The 24,033-nt window shown below is 36.6% G+C and overlaps 1 non-coding gene across 1 annotated transcript; it reads right to left on the reverse strand.

Annotated features, from left to right (window-relative positions):
- Positions 1–23,626: 23,626 nt before the first annotated feature.
- LOC111908521 (small nucleolar RNA R71) lies at positions 23,627–23,733 on the reverse strand. The gene has a single exon (XR_002855893.1). It is a non-coding gene; the product is annotated as a small nucleolar RNA R71 (small nucleolar RNA).
- Positions 23,734–24,033: the final 300 nt, after the last annotated feature.

Raw genomic sequence — 24,033 nt, forward strand, 5'->3', positions numbered from 1 at the left:
TTCACATATATCAAATGAATCAAACTCATTTTCTTTCAAAAATTACATCCTTTTGAAGTTAGTATATATGTTTCATATTTATATAGTCATGGAGATTATGACATATATAAGTTTGAATAAAATATCATTTTATTAATAAGGTGTTATGATTAGAACCATCAATTTAATGAAAGCTTATATATTTACTTCATAATTAACATTATGAGAAAATATTCTTTAACACATAATTCATCGTTTCGGATCATGAATGTGTAAATCCATTAAACGATAAGTAAATCTGGATTTATTCATAAATTACAATTGTTACATATCCCTATAAGAATAGGTACAAAACATCTATTGTTTAAATAAAGACTATAACATCACCTGTTATATCTTCAGCATGAAATGTCATTCGTTTGTAATCAATCATTATTTCATCCAATTATCAGCACATAATATCAATTATTAGTGTCACCAGAAGGATAACATACTCAAGTAAATTATGAAAAAATAAATAGTTATATCATATTGATATCTAAAGTCTTTTCCAAGTCATACTTCTTCAGCTTCATGAGATTATAGGAGCATTTCCTCTTTTAGTGTCTAGTTTCTTCCAAAATAGAAACAACACTAATCATTTGGTACTTTCTTGATTTATGGTTTTATGTTGTATTTCCCTTAATTAAACAATAAGTTTATTTGAGCACACAATCTCTTAGACATTCTTTATTTAATGTTTGAAGAAACTTAAAGCATTTTCTAGTGTTCTGATTGAATATTTTCCTTACTTGATGAGACATCTGATATGTTTCATTATTATCCAAGACTTTATGCAAATCAAGGCTAATTACTCCAGTATGATGTGAGGCACATCAATATCATCACAATAATGATTCTATCAAAGCATCATGATCAGACTGACTGGTTTGCAGAGGTTGTTCAAGTATAGGATCTTTTAGTATATATAATTTCTATTTATCCTTAAGGTAGAACCTGAAGATATTACACCAGTGATAGAAATTATAATCATCAATGTTACTATCTCTTGAAACTTAACAAGAGAGGGATTTTGCAGGGTGTAAAATTATTAATAGTTATCAATAGAATTTAACAAATTTTCATTTAATATTTTCAATATTTAGTCTTTAAAAATTAATATCTTTTATTGATTCATAAAAATTAATTCATTAAAGTCTAGGATCCAAGTAACGAGACAAGAAAATGGTTAGGTGACCTTTATCCCATAAACTTAATAAAACTCGGTAGGTAGTGATTACCAATGACATACGATATGTATCTCTTAGATTATGGCATCCTAAACAACTATTGCCTAACTTGGCATGTTTATCCCATCTATGCCTCAGACCTTTCATGCTTAGATGACCTTTATCACACAAGATTCAAATCAAGTCATCCTACTTGAAACAACTTGTAGTATTGTAACTAACTAGGGACAATGTGATCATTTAGAAACCAGAAACTACAAAACTACCCCGAACATGATAAGACAATCCTAGTGACCAAGTGACACTATGCCACTAAGATCATACAAATGATAATGAGTGTTCTTAAAAAAGACGACATTGACTTGCATTTTTAGAAAAGGTTTTATATATGTTGTAATTTTTACAATTTATGTTTATAAAAACAAGGTCTCATGAATATTGCATGCATCCAACAATACATGTACCCTTTTGTAAAATTCATATAACTTCTTATGTGGTTCTTTAGGTTCTGAATAAAACTTCATTTTATTTGCCATTAGCCACGATCAATTTATAAACTAAAATCTGATATTTTAAAGTTCAACTGTAGATCGGTTTTAAGAAAAGGTAAAAATCTTAATAAAATTTCCTTTTATACTTAAGACTTGGTGTTTTGGATGAGTTCTAAAATCACAAATTTAAGTTTTTTTTTTTAATAATTAGATCTTATGACTTCATGAATTTGTAAAATAAACTCATTTTATTTTATAAACTCAATTTTATGCATCTTATGATAAAAGGCATATCTTTATAAACCAAAACTTGGATGAAGATACTTATGTTTTAAATTTCATTTGCCATGCAGAAAACATAATAACAACATATTTGTGTTATGTCTAAAACACCAATATCATATATTAAGCATAATCACTAGTTTTATAATTTTTCGTTATAACGCTATAAACATATTTTAGTCTTTTTAATAAAACTCTTATTTATTATAAAGACATGGAGTTTATATAATGTTTAAACACCTTTTAAACATTTTCAAATATCTTAAAGTTGGTTATTTATAAGTTTTACAACAAAACAATTTTCAACGAAAATCGATTTTTAACCGCTAACCGGTAAAATTGTTTTTATAAATATTCATTTATAAACATCTTATGTTATCTTTTAAATAATTTTTACTCAAACTCCAAGTGATATTATTTTATGATAAAATGTTATTTAACATGTAAAAACAATATTCATATATCAAACATAACATACCAAAACATAAAATAAACATCACAAACATGTATTAAAACATATGTGAATAACCAACCAATTCTAGTGAGATTTTGTGATCCAACACAAAATGTGAAGTCTATTCCTAAGGAACATTTAAGGGACTAAAATCTTTTTGTACTTTTGTTGTTGAAGCTCCCACATGAAGAAACATTCATTGCTTGCAAAGGTAGAAAAGATTCTTGAAAGGTAAATAATTCAACAATGCAACACTTTTCAGAAAAGCTTGCAGAAAGTGTTGCATCAGGAGCAAACCCTTTTGAAATAGCCATTAGTTAAAGCTTTAGCGACGCTTTTCCGAAAGGTGTGAGTGACATTGTTGCACACTTATTAAGGCCGAATATCACCTTTGGTCTTCAAAAAATTGATTCATCTTCATATCTTAATAAATTATTTCTAATAACTATTCTATTCCTTTACAAACTAAACCAAGAAAACTAGTTTATTTAATTTATTACATACCATATGAATAAATAAATATTGCAACCATCTTAGAAAAGACAACCAACACAACAAACATAATGGTTCATGGCTAGTTTAGGCACATCATACATATATCAAATATATTAACAAACAACTCTTTATTTTTTCTATGGAAGCCTTTGTATAACCAAAATGCCTGAAAAATGGTTATATATAAAAATAAACAATTTTAACCAAGAAGTTGACAAAGAACACAAATATTGATTTTTTTTAACCAAAAGAAATTCATGCTTGTTCTCTAAAACCAAAGATTATCAAACATAAAAATCATTCTAACATATAGTAGATGGCTCTGATACCACTAATGGGATTTGATACAAAATATAAGTTTGTTTTTCACAAAAATCTGCAATGAGAGTATTTAAAAATAACAAGTTTAATTTACTTTATAACAAAACCAAACCATCAAGGATCCATTTGTATAGGTTACTATGAAATAAAACAACCAACGAGTATTTTAGAATGACAACCTTTGAAGCCTTTGAACTCACTTAGTTTTAGGGCGTTGATGAAGATAGAAAAATCCAAGAGTATGATTTTCCCTACAAGTATCCACCATCAAGATAAGGCACTTGGAATGCTAGTTCCTTCTTGTATTCTTTAGTGTCTTAAGCCTTTGAGTACATAACTCAAATAAGAACTAAAGGAGACAAATCAATGGAGATTCTAATTCACCAAACTAGCTTCTAAAGAGAGAAAGGTGTAGGAAGAGAAGAATTTTCGTTCATACGGGAGAAGAGAAGAAAAACTAGTCAAAAACTCATGCAAAAGCCATCCTTTTATACTTCCATTCAAGCCATAGATTTATATTATAACAACATAAAGTATTGGCAGCCTTTTAGAAGCATGGGGGACATATGAAGAAAGTTGACAAGCAACCTCAATTCATATAATAATAATTTCGGCCATGCCTCTTGAAAGAAGGAGAATTTTTTAATTTTTATAGACTCAAAGTTTATAAAATATAAACTTTGTATTTAGGTAAAAGACGAAAGGTTTCAACTAGTCCAAAAGGTTGTGCATGACTTATTAATTCATAACATATGAAATAATAACTAGTTATACTCTCTGATAATTATTATTTTCACAAAACAACAATTATTCCCAAATTAAAATTCAATACATGATATTATTTATTAATAATCATATTAATAATAAATATACAAAATATGTCGACTTGATAAAAGTGTGACCCTATAGGTTCATATATTATTAGCAATGTCACTCAATAATGATTCTTGGGCATATTGATTCAACAGATAGCTTCAGCAATATCATATCCCCGACATGAAACTATAACTTGGATCGTCGTTTATCGGCGTAGCTCTTCTGTCGGCTCTGAGCTATCTGCAACCCTGCCTAATTTGTTGAATAAGAAATGTCTTCTAGAGTACTACCTCATTCACCCCCATGAACCTATGGCTAGTCTCTCCCCAACACACAAGTGTACGACACTTCCTTCCGTAAATATGCTCGAAAGTCGGTGTACCATTACTAGAATGATAGTTGTTATTGTAGGAAAACTTATCTAGGGAATGGTAGGAGTCCAAAATGCCACTAAAGTCGACGATGCAAGCTCTCAACATATCCTCAAGAGTCTGAATGCGCTCAATCTGTCCATCGATATGAGGGTGATAATTTATGCTGAAATGCAGTCTAGTACCTAATTCGTCATGAAACTTCCGCCAAAATCAGGAAGTAAACCGCACACCACGATAAGAAATAATAGAAACTGACACCCTGTGGCGAGCTACTGTCTCACGTACATATACGTCGGCTAATTTATCGGCTGAAGAACTCTCCCGAATGGCAAGAAAGTGGGCACTCTTGGTCAACCATCCAATAATAACCTAAATTACTTCAAATCCCTTAGCCATCCTCAACAACTTGGTGATAAAATCCATGGTGTTCTGCTCCTATTTCAACATAGGCACCTCCAAAGTCTGGATCAACCAGAATCTCGATCTGATTAACGAGTTGTCCCAGAAACTGGACCTCTCATAACCAGAACGCGCACTTAGAGAACTTGGCATAAAGCCTCTCCTGTCTCAGTACTCCTAGTAGCTCCCTAAGGTGCTCCTCATGCTGCTCCTTGGTCTTCGAGTAGACCAGAATATCATCAATATAAACAATGATTGATCGATCAAGCATCAGCCTGCATACCTAGTTAATCAAATCCATGAATGCTGCAGACGCTTTTGGTATGCCCAAATGGCATCACCACGAACTTGTAATGACCATAACAAGTCTAGAATGTTGTCTTCCCCAAGTGCTCCTCCATTACTCTCATCTGGTGGTAGCATGACGTCAAATAGATCTTGGAGAACCGATATACACCCTGTAGCTAATCGAAGAGGTCATCAATCCTGGGAAGTAGGTAATGATTCTTTACTATCAACTTGTTCAACTCCCAGTACTCTATTCACATACAATGAGACCCATCCTTCTTCTTCATGAACATAATCAGTGCTCACCAGGGTGAACTGCTCATTCTGATAAATTATGTGCCCAACAGCTCCTGAAGATGAGATGACAACTCCTGCATCTTTAGCGGTGCGAGGCGATATGATGCCTTGGAAATTGGTGTCGCACCCGGGATCAGATCGATCGTGAACTCCACTAGCCTCATAGGAGGCACACTAGGTAAATCCTCCGGGAATACATCTAAAAATTCCCTAACCATTGGCACATTTGAGACTGAAACTCTACTCTCATTCCTGGTGTCAACCACATATGCGAGGTAAACTGAACACCCATGTTGTAGATACTACCGAGCCCTGGCAGCAAAACAAAAGGTTGGACCAATCTTGGTACCCTCCTCACAAATAGTAAGTTCTCCCCAAATGGAGTTTGAACTATCACCAGTTGTCTCTCACAATCAATCATGTTGCCAAACCTGCTCAACCAGTCCATCCCTACTATTATTCATACATCCTCTGTAGGGATGGGAATCAAATAAATTGGGTAACTCACCCCGAATACCTCCACAGTTTAGTCCCGAAAAACACTCAAAGCTACAACCCCATGTTCATTAGTGATGGAGACTCACAACGGACACTCTAACTCCCCAACAATCATAACAAAATCCTTACTGAAGGACTATGGTAAAAAAGATCGACTCACACCCGAGTCAAAAAGCACAAGAGTAGGCGAATATTTCAATAAGAATGTACCTATCGGAGTTACAAGCATAATTATACATGTAATAACCAAACATAAAATACATGAACACATATAGTAACAATGTCAGGTGTTGGCCTGGCCTCCTTTACTATGAGCTTAAATGCATGGCCCCAAGCCTTCAAGGCCTCATCTCTTCTCTGGCGTCCATCCGTAATCCTTAAAGTAGTCGAGGTTGGTGTTTGAACTGATTTGGTATCAAAGAAGGGATATTGGGCCTTCATATGTCCCACCTAATGACAATGATAACACATATGGGTGCTCGATAACAGGGCCTACTTACGACAGTCCCTCATAATTAACCCTCCTTGTAACATTTTTGGCACCCAACAGTTAATCTACATGCACGCTCATGAGTCTTCCTGCACTTACCACAAATACGACTCCTCTAACCCCCAGATCATGAAACAGTGTAACACTCCAAATTTTCAAACAAAATTTTCATTTTTAAGTTTCCCAAAAACATATTTTTTAACACCAAACCATGTCAAATATAAATTTCAAATACATAACATCATAAATAAAGTCAGAGTATCACAAAATCCACAAATAACCTCATTAGCAAAAGAGTGTGCACAATCATGTCGGCGCCTTTCCCGCTATCCTAAGATGTACCTGGAACACATTTAAATCAACACTATAAGCACGAAGCTTAGTTAGTTCCCCAAAATACCACATATACAAATAATTATCCTTTCAAGGATATGTCTCAATAAGGACCCTCAGGTCAGGTGTCTCAGTGAAGACCCTTCGATCTCACGTCTTGGTATGCACTCTCCAGTCATAACTCAATATAAATACACGAAATAATATAACAACATAAGTCACAAAGACAGACTGCACATATATAACAATTAAGAACCTCCGGTCAACAACATGCATAAGACCCCTCGGTCACACAAAAATTACCACACGGTATTTATAATGAGAAGACTCACCTCATGTAGCAAAGAAAATAAATCTCGCACCCGAACTGCCAGTCTAGAGTCCGCCTAAACTATGCCACAATATAACTATAATTAATATTAATAACCTGATAATGCTAGACCGAGCCTCTCAACTAAATCTCAAAATGGTAAAAAAAAAACCATTTTGCTCCTCCTTGGCCAAAAGACCACAAATTGAGATAAAACTCAAAAGTCAACGAATGTCAACCCCCAGCGAGTACGTTGGGCGTACAACTCCTTATGTGGGCGTACTGCTGGCTAAGCGTGCAACGTGGGTTTTTTACTCTACGATGTGTGTAGTTGGGGGTACGCACAGCGTATTGATATTTTCTTATTTAGTCATTAAAATCATGATTTATCTTAATACTTTATGTTAATTTTATCTTAAATAATGGACAAAAGATGCTAAATTATGTTAAAATTTCATTTTCAGTAATAAAGTCACGCTCGGGAGAACAAGGAAGTGGAACTAGCGATTGGAAGCATGGAGAATGGATTTTGAAGAAATAAGGCTTAAATGAAGACGAACTCGACGAGTTGGTCCATCAACTTGATGAGTTGGCTGGAAAGTTCACGATACAAGGATGCCATGCCGTACACGCATATTATGTAAAAAACTCGGAGAGTTTATCTTAAAATATCGACGAGTCGGAGATAAATTTTGGAATCTTTATATAGATCATTTATTCCCGAAAGCCTAACACATGTTGGAGACTTTGGACGATTTTTTGAGGCTAGAAAGGTTCTGAGAAGTTCTGGTTTTCGATTTCCTACTAGGAACTTCTGCTTGAAGAGATCAAAGGCATTAAAGTATCACTTTTCTCTTACTCTTTGTTTTTAATCATGTTGATAACACTAGATTTTGATTTTATGATTATTTTTGCTGAAGTTATGGGCTAAAGTCCATACTTCTATTTAGATGTAGCGGGTCTTATTAATAGGGTTTGATTGAGTGGCTTGGATTAATTTGATTTGGTAATTTATTAAGCTTGTTAAAAGATCCTTATGTATTAATGATAATTATTTTAATGTTAGTAACCAAGTGTATTGAGTTGTATGAATATCTTTTTAATTCCTTGAATCATATAGTTTTGTGAAAACAATATTGTGTGCCTAGTAGGAATGAACATGAACCTAGGGTTAACTAGAAAATGAATTAGTTAATGTGTGAGCATGTGTGATGTCAACCACATATGAGTTGATTGAATTAGCAAATTTAGTTAGTTAATATTACAAGTCTTACTTGATTCGAACTAAACACTAGGAAACTTGTTATCTTAATCAATTGACCACCGTTTGAATTAACTTGTTTGCTTAAGGATTAGTAATAGTGAGCATGAACCTAATGACATTAGAAATCGGTAATCATTGATATATTAATCCATTGCACTAGCCACGAAATCTAAATGGAAGTCTCTTTTATCCTATTGAATCTAGTTGTTTTTCATTCTCCTTTAGTTGTTAATTGTGTTTTGTTTAAGTGCTATTTGAATGATTAAGTTTCTAGTCTTGAGAAACTTGAGAAAACCCCTTTTTGTTACTTGATTTTATTAGGTAATATTAGTATTTATTTAATTGTTACCGTTCCCTGTGTTCGATACCCTACTTGTTTGATCTGTATTGCTAATTGATAGGTACAATGGATTCGTGTGTTTGTCTTTTTGTCTAAGTTAGTAGGATTAAAAATAGTATATTATACATGTATCAAGCATTTGGTACCGTTCCCGGGGAACGGTTCTAATGGTTAATTTTATTTCCTAGTTTATTGATCCTTTGTGTGAGATTTATCTTCCATAAAGTTATTTGTTTTTTTGTTCTAATGTTTCTATTTTGTTTTTCTGTTTGTGTGTCGAACTCGCCGAGTCCATTACTGAACTCGATGAGTTGGTCCCGTTTTCAGTTTTGTTATTTCTTTGTTTTTGTTTGTTTTACGCATGTTTTTCTGTTTTGTTTCAGAAAGTTTATGACCAGAAGTTCCAGTTCTTTAGTAGTACCAACCGGAGAATCAAGCGGTTTTGACAAAAAGATAGAAGATCTCGAGTCGAACACATCACATACATACACATGGGCGAATACAAAAGAATGATGTGTAATGATATTGGGCCAAGACTTGTGCAACCCGCAACTCCAGTGACACCAAACTTTGAGTTGAAAGGCCACATTGTGACAACCCGAAATTTCCATTCTAAACAAACCATTTGAAGCCAATAGAAGTAGAACAGTTACAGTGAAAACTCAAATTTAGAGTATAAGTTTGGCAGTTTTCAGGATGTTACACTTAAGGAGATATTCGGAGAGTGGATGCACTAGGGTTTTGTGCAACACTGTTATTCCAATACTCTAGGACATTAGAGTTCGTTCCAGGAATAAAAATATTTTCTGCCAAAAATATCTCCGGACTATAAATAGAATTCTGAACCAAATTGGTTCATTTGTTGGATTCCATTTAGAGAAAAGTCAAAATTCTCTCTCACGGATCTTCGGGTTTTTATCCCAAATTTTGAGTACTTCGATCTAGTTATTTTATATAGCTTAGATTGTGTTTAGAAATGCCAATTTCATAGCAAATCTGCAAGATTCGGGAGTTTACCGCCCAAGAACGTTCTTGGAGAGTAAACTCCAGAAAGTGGCTTAAATGCTACCTAGTCCTTTCCCCGTGACTTGTAACTACCTTAGACTTGTATGCTAGTGTGTATACGTCTAGAAAACATCGAAATCAGATTAATAACCCAAGATTTGGGAGTTTACCGCCCAAGAACACTTGGGGAGTAAACTCCATTTTAAGGTCCTAAAGGGTTCCAATGACCCTCAAAGCTTTAGAACTCGAACTAGAAGCCTTCATTTCATGTTTAGGACACCAAAATCATTTAAAAAAAATGAGGAAAGTGAGTTCACGGCCAAGGAACTTCTTGGGCCGTGAACTCTAGGTTAAGTGCCCTAAATGCCTTCATTTAGCCAAGAGACTAGCCTAGCACATTACCTTGATGTGTCTAATACCCAAAACACTCAAAATACCAAGACCTAGGGGTGTTCATGGACGCAAACACATGGCCATTTGGTACATGGGCCGAAAACTCTAGTTAGGGGTGTTTTGATAAGACAAACACTACCTAAGGCTTAGACTTGATTTTAGACATGTACCCTAAAGTGTTTAAAGCCTAGAAAACATAAGGAATCACAAGTATTGAGGAGTTTACGGCCAAGAGTAGTTCTTGGGCCGTAAACACCTATAAAGGGGTCAAATGACACCCTAACTCCTTCCTTATGCCTAGAACACAACATAGATCATTACCTAGAAATGTTTGAGACTTGGAAACACCATAAAAACCCTCCCAAGGGAGTTTACAGCCGTAAACTCCAAGGGAATATGGTCTTTGGGCCGTAAACTCACCAAAGGAGTTAATATGGCACCCAAACACTTGTTATAGCCTTGAAACAATTCACCACATGATTTTATAATTGGTAGACACCATTTAGGGACTTGGTTGAGAGTTTACGGCCATGAGCTTTCTCCCCTGGGCCATAAACTCCAAAGAACATGGTTATTAGACCTTAAACTCCCATTTGAGGTATTGCACTCCTTTGTTGCAACCCATTAGCATCCTAGCACTTGACCAAAAGTGTTTTCCTCGCGTTTAAATGTTTATACTTGTATAATTAGTGTTTTTAATCACTAATTATTTATATACATATGTCTTCATATGTAATTAGGATCATTGTGTGTGTCTAAAGTCTTCACTTGACACCGAGCACTTGCCCGATCCTTCCTTACGATAACAGTCCGTTCATTCCAGTCACTTACTGCAGGTGAGTTCATACCCCTTAACTAATGTTTTAAACTATTTTTAAATGTTTTATGGGGGGATACAAGTAGAATCATGCTAGTTATTATATCAATCACATGTGATTAATAAGTAGAATTAGGCTAGTTATTTCATCAATCACATGTGATTAATACACATCATTCAAAAGATTTGGCTACTCTTTAGCCGTTTTACCAAACAGTTTCCTTCAAATGATTTTTATAAACATTTTATATGTTTTAAAGTCCATATCACATTGTACATTTTACTCTGTATATCATATTTCAAACTTATTTACAATTGTGTTTCAAACAAATGTTTCTTTATACTAAACTGTTTTTTCAAACCCATGCCTTCAAACTGTTTTATAGATTGACATCAAGTCAATCTTTTCTTAAGATAATATTTATGTTCAAATGTTTTACAAAACTTATTTATGCGTTTATATTATAAATTGCTTGCCTCTATATGTATAGTTATATAAGAAATGTTTGAAAGACTTAGGAAGGCTATCCACCCTATTTCCTTTTCGCGCTTGAGATGTGGTCGGGTGGGATATCGGGTACTCGTCCGAAGGTCGTTTAAATATTAGTTATATATCATGTGTACATATATAGTCATAAAAGGTCCTTCCATTTCATCCCATGCCCTTGGGTAGCAAGGGTATACATCCATGTCCATACGTACCAGTTAGATTACTAGTAAACTACCATATGGGTAGTTTAGGAAGATACTAGAACAATTACTAGAACGCGATATCATACAATGAGTCAGTTCATTCATGAGTCAATACTTTCTAGAACATTACAGTACATTACTATACTTGCTAGATAGAGAGAGAACACACATTACAGCTAGCACACGTAGAACATTCCCGTACATTACACTTACATTAATACATTAATAAAATTGTGATCCACTGTATGGGATCATGCCTTAATTTTGATGACCCGGATTGTAGCCAGAGTCTCTTGAAGGGAGAGCGTGAGTTTGCGTATAGATCTATAATGGATTGACTATCCTACACCTTGCTGCTAGCTACAGCGGGATCTGCAGGTCTGCGGGTGCCAAACGTCATACCTTATTTTCAACTATACGTTGTCGTTGTTACAGTGTGAGCTTGCGTATTGATCTATACAGGATTGACTATCCTACACCTTGCTGCTAGCTACAGCGGGACCTGCAGGTCTGCGGGTGCCAAACGTCATACCTTATTTTCGACTATACGTTGTCGTTGTTACCAGTCTATAGTATGGTGCAATTTATCACATAATGCCTTAATATAAATCCGGTTTAAGGTAATTAGTACAGCAATAGTTCTTATAACTCTACGTTTTAGTACTACATTAATTTTCCCTGTACATATATTTAGTGATCCTTTCACTTAAACTATAGATGTAAAAACTATATTTTGTTAATAATAGTTACACTTGGGAAAATTACACACTTTTACAAGAGACGAACATATAGAACAGTCAAGTCTTCGTAGAAGACTACATAGAGAATTAGTTAAGTCTTAGTAGAAGACTCCCTGTTATAATAGTAGGAATCATAGGAATTTCTAGGGTTTTTTTTTCAAACGTTTACAGTTGTTTTACAAACATCTTCATACTTACAGTTCATATACAAATTCTTACATACAAATACTTACATACAAATTAAGACACTAAAATACTTATGATCTCACCAGCTTCAAAGCTGATACTCGCCTTCAAAATTACTTGTATCCTCAGGTCATCATAGACAGGTACCGATGCAAGGAGAAAGGAAGATGGAGCTTCTTCAAGACTCATCTTTCATTTTGATTTATGCTTTAGTGTTTATCAAAATTTGATAGAACATACTTGTATAATAATTCTATTATTAATGCAATGGATGATGTTGTTGCCTTTTTACTACTTTTCATTGTTGTGATACTGTACATGACGTCCTCCGCCCCAGAACGTTTCCGCCGTTCTTGGTTTTGGGGTGTGACAGATTGGTATAAGAGCATTGTTTATAGTGAATTAAGTATATCAACCCATAAAAGATATACAAACTATAAATACATAAGGGATTAAAGATACTCTGACCAAGACTTTATACTTTAAATAATAAAATATTTAATGAAGTATACGTGCCTGCATTCATACTAAAATCAGTGTCACTAGGACAGTACAAAAGAATTACGATTGTTGGGCAACACAAGTGGGCTTAGAGACAAATGGTCAAAACTAGGAAGATGTAGCCTGATCACCTATATTATCCGAGGGTTGACTAGCATGTGCCTAAGTGTAATTGTGTGGTTGCAACAATGCTAAAATCTTACCAACCCTACCACAATGAGAACAATAGAACATAACAATAAATTTAAAATACTATAGGAGTATTTGGTGTTACTATAAGTACTTTATACTTGAGAACTAAAACGGGATCTTCATTATTAAGTTGATAGTTGCTAAGTGGATACACTAAGGCTATATGTAATTAGGATGTTATAGACTTAGAATCTGTGGAAATTTTACTTCACCCCTATTCTATGTGAATACGGAGTTAAGGTCACTTATTCGAAGGTCTATCCTGTTTAGATTACACATAGCTGGTATGCACTTCACAAATAACGATGTAACTAATGAAGGTCTTCTAAATAATTATCTAGATAGTTCGTCTAACAATTATTCTCTTACCCTAGATTCTCGCATAGAAAACATAGCTGGACTCCATCCCCACGGCAACCAGTATCTTCCGAACGAAGTCATTGCTGGTTGGTTTGGAGAAGAACCAGAGAATGATCATCCTATCCCCTTGAATGATCACCATTATGAAGACCTTTCGTATGATGCTAACTCCGAACCAGAGGTTGAGAACCTACCCTAAGCAGCTCCCTTTCCAATTCCTAACCCTCGTCTGGCTTTTCATGGCCCGAATCTGAGTGAGTGGAATGCTTGGAAACATGGAGCCAAGGACAAGATCAGCCCATGCCATTTAATGGCAACCGAAGCTTTTGTGACTTGAACAATGGGGGCTCAGCAGATAGAGTCTTGCCAATCTTGGTCCGCAGAGTGACCCGAAATGAGATTCAAGGCAGGACAGCCCTACATCAGATTACCGAAGTTGTCGCCGATGCGAGAATGCATACCCTCCGCACCATTCGGCTAGAAGATACTCGCGAGAGATCAGAGAAAAACCATGAAACCCTGCTGCAAGCAATAGCTGAATCACGAGCCGAAGTCATAGAGCTCCAAGTACACCAGAGGGTGTACGAAAGACACCTACTTGATGTAGAACGTCAACTGGCTGAACTGAGAGTTCACCAGAGGGGTGACCGTTGTCAGTAGTAGACTCTTTACTTTGCTTCCCTTGTTAGAAAGTAATTGTTTTCTGTCTTTTCCTGATGTGGCATTTTCTATGAAATTATCTTGTACTGTAAGCACTTTTAGTTAGTTCCTTATGCTGTTAGGAACTATCTTCTGTGGATATGATGTAAGACCTTTACAAGGTCATTTTCCCGAATATTTACGTTCATGAATATCCAAGATATTGTCAGCCGGCTAACTTTTGTGTCATTCTTCATTCAAGTACTCTTATCATTCTTTCATTAGAGTCTATCTGAAACATGCTTTAGTCAAGTCATTGGACTATAGCAAGTTAGATCCGGAGACATTTCCAAGTCTCTTTCAGTGGTTGGATCTGGTTATTCACCAACCCACGATACCTCGGCTTGCACAACAAACGTTTTGAGACCATTCTACGAACTTACTTCTACTCATTACTAGGGCTGATCATAGGGATGTAGGTCAAACCTTCGCGAACATACTTCCATTCTGTGCTAGGACTGCATCATAGGGATGTAGTTCAAACTTTCGAGAACATACTCTTACTCTTTTCTTGAGCAATCTAAGTACATCTAGGGTCAACCAGAATCACTCACAAATCCTTATCTTTCGTGTTACAAAATCATGTCGTCATCAGGAAACAATCAGTCGAGCAACGAAACCCCTATCCTCCATATCGACACCGCTACATTACAAGCTGCAGTAGCAGCTGCTGTCACAACTTTCCTTACACACATCAACTCAGGCAACACAAACAAGACTGAAAAAGGAGCCGAGAGTTCTGATGGTAGTACCAAACCGGGAAACCAACAAATGGCAACATTCATGGACTTGCGAAGCCTAAAGACCGAAAGGAAGAGACGATATCATAAATCCTTAAGGGAGCGCAAGTGATCCCAAAGACTTGCCATGCCACAGCCACCAGTGGCAACTCCGGCAGAACGCTTTAGGAAGAAATTTCCAAGGTGGAGTAATGACGAAGGCACTCGTGTCGACATAATACTGGCTAAGCACCGCAATCCCGTCACCAATGCATGTACTAGCCAGTCATGCCACCAATGCGGTGAAATAGGGCATTTCAAGAAGGATTGCCCTATAGCAAAGAACTCCGGCGCAGATGGGAAGATTCTCAGGTCACAGCTGCAGGAGAGCCTACGCCAGAACCCTCGTTATTGTAACTTAGGCGTGTTGTTGTAACAGACTTATAAACTATCCGGAACTAGTGCAACTAGAGTCTTACCTTTTGCGAGATCCTGTTTGTATAGGGATTCTCGTGCTGTGTATACTTGTCTTTGGTAGTATATCTTATTCGCAACAATAGTCTTGTGGTAAATATGAAGTACTGTAACTCTGTTCATGGTTGCACGGTTGTGTTTTGTCTGTAAATGCCTTATGTTCAAATCGAATGACTTTAAGTTTCAGTATGATTCCGACATTATCATACGACCCAATTCAATTTTATCCTCACGAAAACAGCTTCATGCATACGTCTCTTTATCAGCAAACGTCTTTTAGCGAAACCGTCATTTCAGAACACCGAAGTACTCATGCCAGGAGTACCTCTTAGTTATTTTTTTCTTCGAAGAAATCCCCGAAGTAACACTCGTGCAGTACATCAAGTTCAATCCAAGGATTTATACGATTGATCTATCTTTGAGGAATGTATGCATAAGAGTGATATAGAATCAAGGTTCTACAGGTTTAGAATTGATGATTCTGCTTTAACTTCTTTTTCCTCGAAAGGAAGTGAGCTTAAAGAAGAATCAGTTATTCGACTACCTTTTCAATCTTAATTATACACGACTCGTATACACGAGATTGTGATTGTGAAAACATGTATGAATTCTAATATGAACTTCAGGACGGAGAACTGCCTAAGCCTACGAGTAATTGCATCGTCATGTGAACAAACTTAGAACCCAGTACGACTCTTGTAAACAGATCACCCTATAGTCTAAACACCCACGGAGATACCGGAACAGTACAAACAACTTAACAAACTACACAACGATAGAATAAGAAGACTAGGCTTCTCACCCTGGAGAAACCCCAGTCTTATTCTCCCAGAGATCGACGGATTGCATCGTATGTGCCTCAGATTTCGAGGACTACATCAAGATTTTTCATTAGAAATCGTTATCTCTGCCGCACATAGATGAAACGGTTGAGCAAACACAAGGAAAGAATTACTTTCAGAAATGGATCTGAGATCCGAATATCACCAGTTCGAGTGTTAGGGAAGGATGTCCGGAAGAGTATCTTCCGAACTCGATGCGGACACTTCGAGTTCGTAGTGATACCCTTCGGATAGGACCAATACGCCCATAGCTTTCATGAGTTAAATGAGTAGGGTACGTCTTTCTTACTTGGATCAGTTCATCATTTCTCCAGGTAATGACTTACTTATCTACCCTCGTAGTAAGAAGAAACCCATGGAAACATTACCTTCGTAAGAACTTACGCGAAGTTCTCTGAACACGAGTTTTGAAATTGAAGCGTCAGATTTCCTACGACACACTATTAGTGATGTGAGAATTTTGAGTACTCTTTCAATTTGTCAAAACCGTTGAGAATTTGTCGACACCAGAGACGCCGACAGCCTTTCGCCAAATTTTAGGTCTTTCCGACCTACTGTCATAGTTCATTCAGAACTCCTTGCAAATTACAGAAACCTTTACGACTCTGACCTAGCAAGGGGTGGCCCTTGACTGGGAAGTTAATCAAGAAAAAGAAACCTTAGAGATTCCAAGTGAGTGACCAAATTCTTTTGGAAGTCTCTCTCGGGAACGGCTTCATACGCTTCGTAAAGCGTGGAAAGATAAATCCAATATATTTAGGACCTCCGAGATTCTTATCAGAATCGGTCCTGTGCCTCGCACAAACTAGACCTACTCCGCGAACTCAGTAACGTACATTATACACTTAGCGTCTCGATTGTGAAGCCATACCTTTCCCTTAGGACTCTTGTAAGTCCACTCGTCGATATCCTCGCCTTCGTATTAGAACCGTAGTGACCCTCGACCGAGAGGTCAAGCGGTCGAAGCAACGCCATCGCCCGATAGTGAAGGTTCATTGGGATTCCAACCGAGAACCCGATTTCACTTAGGAGCTCTAGAACCAATCGATTAGGAAGTTTCCTCCTCATGACTCAATCATTCGTACCTACTTCATTGACTAAATTCTAATTTCGGGACGAAATTCCCTTCAACAGAGGGATGATGTGACAACCCGAAATTTCCATTCTGAACAAACCATTTGAAGCCAATAGAAGTAGAACAGTTACAGTGAAAACTCAGATTTCGAGTATAAGTTTGGCAGTTTTCAGGATTTTACACTTAAGGAGATATTAGGAGAGTGGATGCACTAGGGTTTTGTGCAACACTGTTATTCCAATACTCTAGGACGTTAGAGTTCGTTCCAGGAATAAAAATATTTTCTGCCAAAAATATCTCCGGACTATAAATAGAATTCTGAACCAAATTGGTTCATTTGTTGGATTCCATTTAGAGAAAAGTCAAAATTCTCTCTCACGGATCTTCGGGTTTTTATCCCAAATTGTGAGTACTTCGATCTAGTTATTTTATATAGCTTAGATTGTGTTTAGAAACGCCAATTTCATAGCAAATTTGCAAGATTCGGGAGTTTACCACCCAAGAACGTTCTTGGGGAGTAAACTCCAAAAAGTGGCTTAAATGCTACCTAGTGTAACAACGCGATATTTCAACTCTTTGTAATGACCTAAAAAGTCAAGTATTGTAACCAGTTTTGAGTTAATAAAATTAACTTTGATAATAAAATGTCCAAAAAGTTCTATTCAAATTCCCTCTATGTTTAAATGTCAATAAACCATGATCGTACGTAAAAAGAACGCCCAAATCCGGCTTCGTATATTGAAGTTAAATTTTTTCCAAGTTCAACTTAGCAGCAGACAGCTAAAAACTCGAATCAGAGATCGAGCGACTTTTGGCCGGAATGACCTAAACGAGAATCGAAGGTCTCGTCAATGGTATTTCAGCGGTAAAAAGTCTAGCAACAACCGACGTCAGATAAAGAAGTTATGAATTTTTAAAGAAATTCCTTAAACACGTCATTTTAATAAATAAATAATAAAAATAATTTCATAATTTGCCAACGGAATCTAAACGAAAGTTGTAGATCTTAGTCTCACCTACGCGTGGATATAAAGAACGTCGAAAACGGAGTTCGTATGAAGAAGATATGATTTTTTGAAGTTTATTAAATAAATTATATATAAACTTATATCAAAATCCGGTAATATCCGAAGGAGGAGTCAACGTCCTCATCCGGGTTACGCGCTGCGTACCCTCGTACGCCCCGCGTACCCGAAGGCCTTGGTCTTGGTCCATCCACGTCGCCCCTATGCGAAGCTACCGACCCGCCCCATCCGACCCGCCGTCCTATCCGACCCGCCGTCCCATCCGAAGCCGAGGCAGTCGAGGACTCGCTCATGCATGACGTACGCGTACGCGCTGCGTACGAGCGTACGCCCCGCGTACCGAGGCTTCTCAGACCCCCTATAAAAGGGATGCGAGGGTCTCCGGAAAGATTGCTCATTTCTTCTCACTTCTCTTGCGTTTTACCTCGTTTTCCGTGCCCGTTCAAACCCGAAGCCATGGTCATTTTTGCTCAAGTCTCGAAGGTCGATTTTACTCCCGAGATTCCCGAGAATCCCGAGAAAAATCCGCTTCCCGAGACGAAACTCTGCCCGGTTTTCCATCTCGCTATCTTCAAACTTCCAAGTGAGTTCATACCCCTACAAAAACTCTTTAAATACATTTTTAAATGCTTTCTATACTCTTTTAGGGGGGAATACAAGTAAACATACGGCTATTATCGTGTATTTCATAGAATTTCACTTTACTTGTTTTTATCAAATGAATCACTTGTGATTTAGTACTACTATGTGAAAACTCTTGTCATACTTCGCATGCACTAGATTCATACAAAGTATTTAGAAATTCCAAAGTATTCTTCGTTGCTAAACCGTTTTATACATTCTAAAAACTTATGATTTATGCTTTGTCAAACATTGTGAAAAAGGATAAACTTTGCATACAAAACTACTACTTTAATACAGACTTAGTTGAGAATCCATGAGACGTGTACATCTTCAAACACTGCCTTTTTGATAAAAGGTATCGCTACAAGTCCTGTCTATAACCAGAGTCTCCTGTACGGAGAACGTGTCAAATGTGTATAGATCTATACGGGAAGTCATGATCCCGCGCCCTGACTGTTAGCTACAGTCCGTCCTTTGGGGTGACAGTTGTCATAACGCTACGACGCCTGAAGAACGTCGCTACAGGCATATTATGTTTAGTATGGTTATAAAACTCATCGGATATACAATTATTATGGTATTATGCTTTTATGAATGATTAGCTATTAAAACTATTCTTCATCTAACAAGTGCGATCTTCGTATAGCTTTATTATATAAAACTATGCCACAACTTTTAAGCACGTCGGTTGCTTGCGATTTTCGGTCTTAGAGACTACTAGTTATGTTAGGAAAATAAGGGTTTTTCCTGCATCTAAATCAAACAACTAATAGGAAAATAACGGATTTTCTTGGTGCAACTATTTACAACTTATAACACGAACATTCATATGCACTTCATAATTTTATAAGAAAATAAGGGTTTTTCTTGGAAAGCACAACAAATCATATCTCAACTATTAGGGAAAATATGGGATTTTCTGGATCTAATACATTCATTTTCAACCCAACGAATCATAACTCTTTTCATTTGAAAATATCGCGTTTTCTGGAAAACATACATGAACTTTCGAATGGCGTATATTTTCTCAAAACACTACTTATGAACTCACCAACTTAATTGTCGACACTTTTTCTTTGAAATAACTTGTATTCTCAGGGAACCGCTAAGCAGGTTTGGAAATCAACTTTTGAGGATTAACGTGCTGACGTTAATTACTTCTTTTGAAGGATGTTTATGTATTTATCTTTTGAACATGTAACGAATACAATTATGTAAACATTTTGGAAACCTTAATATGTATGGTGGTGTGTACTTTCCTTTCTATGAACTGTTATGATACTGAATATGACGTCCTCCGCCCCCGAACGTTTCCATCGTTCTGGTTTGGGGGTGTGACACCTAGTCCTTTCCCCGTGACTTGTAACTACCTTAGACTTGTATGCTAGTATGTATACGACTAGAAAACATCGAAATCGGATTAATAACCCAAGATTTGGGAGTTTACCGCCCAAGAACACTTGGGGAGTAAACTCCATTTTAACGTCCGAAAGGGTTCCAATGACCCTCAAAGGTTTAGAACTCGAATTAGAAGCCTTCATTTCATGTTTAGGACACCATAATCATTTCAAAACAATGACGAAAGTGAGTTCACGGCCAAGGAACTTCTTGGGCCGTGAACTCCAGGTTAAGTGCCCAAAATGCCCTAAATGCCATCATTTAGCCAAGAGACTAGCCTAGCACATTACCTTGATGTGTCTAATATCCAAAACACTCAAAATACCAACACCTAGGGCTGTTCACGGCCGCAAACACATGGCCATTTGGTACATGGGCTGAAAACTCTAGTTAGGGGTGTTTTGATGCCACACACACTACCTAAGGCTTAGAATTGATTTTAGACATGTACCCTAAAGTGTTTAAAGCCTAGAAAACATAAGGAATCACAAGTATTGAGGAGTTTATGGCCAAGAGTAGTTCTTGGGCCGTAAACACCTATAAAGGGGTCAAATGACACCCTAACTCCTTCCTTATGCCTAGAACCCAACATAGATCATTACCTAGAAATGTTTGAGACTTGGAAACACCATAAAAACCCTCCCAAGGGAGTTTGCGGCCGTAAACTCCAAGGGAATATGGTCTCTGGGCCGTAAACTCCCCAAAGGAGTTAATATGGCACCCAAACACTTGTTATAGCCTTGAAACAATTCACCACATGAGTTGTATAATTGGTAGACACCATTTAGGGACTTGGTTGAGAGTTTACGGCCAGGAGCTTACTCCCCTGGGCCGTAAACTCCAAAGAACATGTTCATTATACCTTAAACTCCCATTGGAGGTATTGCACTCCTTTGTTGCAACCCATTAGCCTCCTAGCACTTGACCAAAAGTGTTTTCCTCGCGTTTAAATGTTTATACTTGTATAATTAGTGTTTTTAATCACTAATTATTTATATACATATGTCTTCATATGTAATTAGGATCATTGTGTGTGTCTAAAGTCTTCACTTGACACCGAGCACTTGCCCGATCCTTCCTTACGATAACAGTCCGTTCATTCTAGTCACTTACTACAGGTGAGTTCATACCCCTTAAATAATGTTTTAAACTATTTTTAAATGTTTTATGGGGGGATACAAGTAGAATCATATTAGTTATTATATCAATCACGTGTGATTAGTAAGTAGAATTATGCTAGTTATTTCACCAATCACATGTGATTAATATACAACATTCAAAAGATTTGGCTACTAATTAGCCGTTTTACCAAACAGTTTCCTTCAAATGATTTTTATAAACATTTTATATGTTTTAAACTCCTTATTACATTGTACATTTTACTCTGTATATCATATTTCAAACTTATTTACAATTGTGTTTCAAACAAATGTTTCTTTATACTAAACTTATTTATCAAACCCATGCCTTCAAACGGTTTTATAGATTGACATCAAGTCGATCTTTTCTTAAGATAATATTTATGTTCAAATGTTTTACAAAACTTATTATGTGTTTATATTATAAATTGCATGCCTCTATATGTATAGTTATATAAGAAATGTTTAAAAGACTTAGGAAGGCTATCCACCCTATTTCCTTTTCGCGCTTGAGATGTAGTCTGGTGGGATATCGGGTACTCGTCCGAAGGTCGTTTAAATATTAGTTATATATCATGTGTACATATATAGTCATAAAAGGTCCTTCCAGTTCATCCCATGCCCTTGGGTAGCAAGGGTATACATCCATGTCCATACGTACCAGTTAGATTACTAGTAAACTACCATATGGGTAGTTTAGGAAGATACTAGAACAATTACTAGAACGCGATATCATACAATGAGTCAGTTCATTCATGAGTCAATACTTTCTAGAACATTACAGTACATTACTATACTTGCTAGATAGAGAGAGAACACACATTACAGCTAGCACACGTAGAACATTCCCGTACATTACACTTACATTAATACATTAATAAAATTGTGATCCACTGTATGGGATCATGCCTTAATTGTCATGACCCGGATTGTAGCCAGAGTCTCTTGAAGGGAGAGCGTGAGTTTGCGTATAGATCTATAATGGATTGACTATCCTACACCTTGCTGCTAGCTACAGCGGGACCTGCAGGTCTGCGGGTGCCAAACGTCATACCTTATTTTCGACTATACGTTGTCGTTGTTACCAGTCTATAGTATGGTGCAATTTATCACATAATGCCTTAATATAAATCCGGTTTAAGGTAATTAGTACAGCAGTAGTTCTTATAGCGCTACCTTTTAGTACTACATTAATTTTCCCTGTACATATATTTAGTGATCCTTTCACTTAAACTATAGATGTAAAAACTATATTTTGTTAATAATAGTTACACTTGGGAAAATTACACACTTTTACAAGAGACGAACATATAGAACAGTTAAGTCTTCGTAGAAGACTACATAGAGAATCAGTTAAGTCGTGGTAGAAGACTCCCTGTTATAATAGTAGGAATCATAAGGATTTCTAGGGTTTTTTTCAAACGTTTACTGTTGTTTTACAAACATCTTCATACTTACAGTTCATATACAAATTCTTACATACAAATACTTACATACAAATTAAGACACTAAAATACTTATGATCTCACCAGCTTCAAAGCTGATACTTGCTTTCAAAATTACTTGTATCCTCAGGTCATCATACACAGGTACCGATGCAAGGAGAAAGGAAGATGGATCTTGTTCAAGACTAATCTTTCATTTTGATTTATGCTTTAGTGTTTATCAAAATTTGATAGAACATACTTGTATAATAATTCTATTATTAATGCAATGGATGATGTTGTTGCTTGTTTACTACTTTTCATTGTTGTTTTACTGTACATGATGTCTTCCGCCCAGAACGTTTCCGCCATTCTTGGTTTTGGGGTGTGACACACATACTCACCTAGCTGAAGGACATCCCATTCTACGGGAAGGATCACGAAGACACGTACAAGCATATCGACGAGGTCAACAACATAGCCGACTACTTCAGCATCCCTAATGTGCCTTGCAAGACTGTTCTACTTCGTATGTTACCGGTCATGTCTAAGGAAGCCGCGAAAGATTGGCTAAAATGACTACCTCCAGGATCTATCAAGACATGGGCTAAGATGCTTGAAGAATTCATAGATCAATTCTGCCCTCCCTCAAAAATAGCAAAGTTGAAGAAAGCCATTGCAAACTTCGAACAACAAGGAGGTGAATCACTCTATGAGGCGTGGGAAAGATACAAAGGCTTATTGAGGAATTGCCCTTATAATGACCTAAACATTCAGAACGAATTTTGTATGTTATATGATGGAGTGAATGTGACAACTAGGCAGCTCCTTGACTCCCATGGACCACTCACGAAGAAAGCGCCTGCAGTTATAAAAGAATCGATTGAAGAATTATCCAAGCACTCAAGAGAATATCATAACCCAAGGCACGACTCAACACGAGGGGTGGTAAATTCAGTTTCCAATGACATGGCAGTAGTGATGGCTAAGCTAGAGAACATATATCGTAGGATGATAAAGATGACAAAGCGGGCCACACCTTATTAAAGATTATGACCTTGATGAGA

This window comes from Lactuca sativa, chromosome 8, assembly GCF_002870075.4.
Source record: "Lactuca sativa cultivar Salinas chromosome 8, Lsat_Salinas_v11, whole genome shotgun sequence".
NCBI classification, from domain to species: Eukaryota; Viridiplantae; Streptophyta; class Magnoliopsida; order Asterales; family Asteraceae; genus Lactuca; species Lactuca sativa.